Here is a 5,112-nt window from a genome sequence, read left to right as displayed (position 1 = left end):
TTTTCGGTTGACTTTCGTGACCATGCGAAGATAAATGTCTCATTAGTCGAACCGGAGAGCTCAGAGACACATGTGAGCACACATCCTTCCTCGGAAAGGATTCTTCCGTTTAACTGCAACCTCTACTGTTGGTTTAGGTTGGTTTTAAGGGTTGCTTGTTAGATCATATGAAACGGAGGGATGAGCGATAATTATAATTTAAATTACACTCACGCACTGTAGGAATACAAGTGGGAATTCAGCACGACGACGCGACGACACGAAGGCAATAAAATTGTTGTAACCGAGTGTTTTTCTTAATTGCATTCTTCGGGGTGTATTATATCTACATAATGGATGCGGTGAGCAGCGGAAAAGAGGAAGCGAGAAACGGCATTTGTGCTAATGAAACAATGTTTATGGGAATGATACTTAGGGCCGATTTCTTCACCTCGGCTTAACCGGTAAGCCAGGCTTACCCATACAGTTAAACCTGGCTTAACGCTTAAGCCAGGGTGAAGAAATCGCCCCTTAGCGAATCAGTAGTAAATGCTCGAATGGGAAATCGACCGCCTTCACGGAAGCGAACTGATTGATGATGGTAGCTTATCGTCGCGCTCTAAACATCATGTGGCATAACAAGCAATTTTCGGCTAACTCCGGCTCTCTATCACGCGTATCAAGGTAGCGAGCGCTGCGATGAGCAATCAAAGCGAAGATCGTTAGCGAATCGTGTCGTCAATTTTGCTTTGTTTCATTCGTTCACTCCAAGCAACTCACACAACGGGCTCGTTGGTCTAGGGGTATGATTTTCGCTTAGGGTGCGAGAGGTCCCGGGTTCAAATCCCGGACGAGCCCACACGATATTTTTTTCTACAGCTTTTCCTTTCTCAGATTTATTCGATCACACGTCATAATTCATAATGGCACACTTGAATATATTTCCGGTTCGTTAGGACAGCAAACGTTCGAACAGTTTTTCTTGAGTTCAACATGTTTCCCCTTTTATTATTATTTTGACTCAGATGGTTCGTCGATTCTTATCACTGCCGCTTGTATGCGTGTTGACGCGAAGAATCACGATCAACGATGAAGAGGGAAACGAAAGCGAACGTAAAAAAATGATGAGGGGACTCTTGTCAATCAATGTACACACACGCTTATGTACTTTCGGCGTTACTACCGACGGGCAAACTGAATGGAGTGCCAAGCATCAGAAATGAGGAGTAGAGTGGGAACCCCCTTAATTCGATTTTGCTCTTTATTTTGCCTGTTGATTGCTTTATTGATGTGCTTTTTTGACATAAATATTTAAATGGATAAATTATTCGACGCATTTTTCTTATATTATCGCCATTTGTTAACGACAGATAAGTTAATATATGGCGATAAAATCAAATCAAAACAATCTGTACATAGGGAGTTGATCTGATTCCCGTCATCATTCTACCTATTTCCATCTAGTTCACGTCTATTTCGGGCACAATATGAATTTAATTCTCGTCACACTCTCTACGTGACACTCTATATAGGATGGTCAAACATGATTTGACCGTTTTTATGCATTTGAAAAGTCGGTCAAATTCTTCGCAATCCAAATCAAATCATGTAACTCAACGCACACATTTCCCTGCATTTTCCCTGGAACGAACACAACTGGTAGGGGAATCTGGGGTAATATGCACTAATAGAACGACCTTATAAATAAGCAGCTGGAAAATTTTACATATCTACGTTACGTAATTAGTGAGAAAATGAATAAAATCAAAATGCAGGTTTCTGATGTAATTTTTCCGATCATTTGTCGAACGATTTGATGATGAAAACCGACCAAATATCTTAACCTGTTGTATTTATTTAGTCAATTGAGGGCAATGCTAAGCGTAGGAAGAATAACTTAAACAGTAATGTACGTAAATTATATATTTTAATTTTTTTTTTACTTTTTTGCTCTTGACTGGGCAATATGCAGTCCATGTGTTGGGGCAAAACGCACCTATAGAAAACAAGCTGTAATAATATCTATGAGCACTCTGTAAGTAATCGCAAACGCAATTGAGCTATTATTCGTCTTAAAACCTTAGAAAACATACATTTTCTCTAAAATATTATTGCCTTTTTTTGCATTTGGACTTATCTTCCTTAACTGGTGCGTATTACCCCAGAATCCCCTACAATTTACCGACTAGGCAACTTATTTCAATAGTTGAGCAGCTTTTGCTGCATTCTGCAGCGGTAAAATCCACTTTCGTAGTACCACAGAGCTTTTGTGGGGTGTGAATTGAAGGTCAGGTCAACAAGTGAATCTGACGAAGTGAAAATTGAACGGTGATGAAAAACAGTTCGGCTTGCTGCTGCTTTGGTGCTGTTGCCTCCGTCATATGCAAAACGATAAAAAAAAAACATGTGAAGTCGCAAGTAGAGAGAAATTGAAACGTGAAATTGTGTCTAGTTTTTCGATTTCCGAGGGGCTGGCTGTTGATAATCTACATCTTTTTGCTTCCATCTAATGAGTCATTGGCAAAGTTTAGTTGCAAAACCTTTAATTATCGGCTATCTTCCGTCTGGTATGACGGGAAATAGTGTATATGATGAATTAAATTTCTACCCTACAACATTGAACCTTAAAACACATGAAAGCAGATTCCGGGTTTACTTTTCTACTTTTTCTGCATCAACATCTTCTGCAAACTCTTATTCGTCTTTTTGGCGTAAATACCTTCCCTGATAAAAAATATCATAAAAATACGATAAATTTTATTGTTACACCATTTTTTCGAAAAATATTCACCATTAAACGTATACGTATACGTAAACGTCAACGACTTGTCAGTTGGTCTGAAATTGATCTAAAATGCATTCGAAAGTGCATCGCTATGCAGATGTCGTCTGCTTTGACAGAAATTTGACGGATAGCGGTACGATAACTGCAAAACTGTTGCACTTATCGGACTTGCAGTTAAAAAGCATTGCAGTTAAAGCGTTTGCACCGAGCGAACGTCTACTGTACATATTTATTACCCGCGAATATTCGCATCGCGTTATAAAATTTGAAGATGTGATGAACATAAAAATTATTATAAGTATTCGAAAAAATAACCGAAATTGTGGAACTCGGTACGAATAAATCGACGCGGAAAACGTGGTCTACTTGTCACTGAATCGTACGGTAATCTTGACCTTTCTTAAGAAAGATATACTTCGCCGTTTTGATCTTGAAATCTTGATCCTGGAATGTTCCAGCATTTAAATAAACCAGGCTGGAAAATAGCAAGATCAAAACTTGATATGGTGGATCTTACACCGTAACGCACCATTCCAAAGTGATCTACCCACGTTACGGGTTATGTAATATCATGCCCTGAGTTAGAAAACGCGAAGGAAAACAATTACAGTAGAGCGGAATTTTTTTCGACTTTCCATACAAGGTTGGTAATTTGAAATCGATTTTTGTTCTATTTTTAAGAAAAGTCGCTCACTTCATTCAAGTCATTCTACGTAATCAATGCTCCGATTGAGCTGAATTTTTTACTGTTACTGGGCTACATCTGATGTATCATATGAACGTTGAGAAAGAGTTTTTAAATTGTTTTTTTTTTCTTTATTGAAAAAAAAATACATTTCTTCATATACTTTTGGTAATTTTGCTAAAATTCAAGGAGATCGTCCCTTAAACTAGCCAATGTTTTGAATTTGATCAATCTGTCAAAAAACCTGCCTTCAGAAGATCGAAAGGTATTATATTCAGCTTTTAATTAATGGGGCTGCAAAATGGTGAGTCGATAAGGAGAGTGTCCAACATAATTCTGGTCCTCACAAGTTCCTACCTCATGCTTCTACGGGTTAAGCGATGACAAAGACCGCCAGCTATAAGTTGTGTGCTTAGCAGGTAGTGCAGCTCGTGTACTGTTGTCCTTCTGACTTCAACTAGATTGAGGAGGTACGTCTCGAGCGTCTGTTCACCAAGGAGGTGCGGCTCAGACAGCGTATGTTCTGGCATCCAGCGGCTGAGTATGAAATGCTCCTCCAACGGAAGTTATACCTAAGGTGGCAGCCCCACCACGGTGGATAGGGGACCTTAGGCCAACAACCTACTGTTTCCGAAACCCAAAAAACCGTTACCGAAACCGAAAATGAAAGATTACGAACGGCAACGACTTTTAGCGCGAAACAATGGACAAGAATTTTAACTTGGAATGTATTAACCCTAGCCCAGCAGGGTAAACTGGCACAACTAGTCAATGAGGTATGCCGTATAAGGCAATCTAACGATTATCACCCTTCTCTCTCAAGCAGCAGCAGTAGATAGCAATTTTTAGTTTAATATATTCATACGGAAACGTTTCCGTATGAAAACAAACCCATGCTTCTCGTGAGCCAAAAAGAGAAGGGTGATCAATCGTCAGATAGCCTTATGAAGCTTGAGATCCTAGGACTGAGCGAAGTCCGTTGGCCGAACTTTGGAAAACACAGATTGGCGTCGGGTCAAATTCTGCTATACTCTGGTCTACGAGGTGAACACGCTCCTCGCCACCGTGGAGTTGGTTTCCTATTCAACGCTCATGCCCACGCTGCGCTCATGAAGTGGAAACCTATTAATGAGAGGATAATTGTAGCCAGATTCATAACACGGGTTCGAAACCTTATCATGATCCAATGTTACGCGCCAACCGATGCTGCCGGATTGCAAGATAAAGAAAACTTTTACAGTCAACTGAATGCTGTCGTAGCCAAGATTCCGAAAGGTGATATCAAGATTCTCATGGGCGACTTCAACGCGAAGGTTGGTTCCGACAACTCGGACTATGAGCACGTCATGGGATGCCATGGTTTCGGAGAAATGAGCGAAAACGGGGAGCTGTTTGCAGAGTTTCGTGGCAACAATGACATGGTGATTTGGGGATCGCTCTTTCGTCATCGACCAGTGCACAAAGTGGCATATGTTTCCCGTGATGGCGTCACGGAAAATCAAATCGGCCACATCTGCATCAGCCAAAAATGGAGACGGAGCCTTCTTGATGTGTGGAACAAACGTAGCGACGACATTGCGTCCGATCATCATCTCCTAGTCGACGAGATCCGACTGCGCATTGCTAGGATCTATCGACAGGAGGAGAACATCGGGCGCCGGTT

The 5,112-nt window shown here is 40.8% G+C and overlaps 1 non-coding gene across 1 annotated transcript; it reads left to right on the top strand.

Moving 5' to 3' along the window:
- Positions 1-765: 765 nt before the first annotated feature.
- On the top strand, positions 766-837 carry Trnap-agg (transfer RNA proline (anticodon AGG)). The gene has a single exon. It is a non-coding gene; the product is annotated as a tRNA-Pro (tRNA).
- Positions 838-5,112: the final 4,275 nt, after the last annotated feature.

The sequence above is a fragment of the Aedes albopictus genome, chromosome 3, assembly GCF_035046485.1.
Source record: "Aedes albopictus strain Foshan chromosome 3, AalbF5, whole genome shotgun sequence".
In the NCBI taxonomy this organism is placed as follows: Eukaryota; Metazoa; Arthropoda; class Insecta; order Diptera; family Culicidae; genus Aedes; species Aedes albopictus.
Note: the sequence above shows the minus strand (reverse complement) of the source record. Positions and strands in the feature narration are given on the sequence as shown.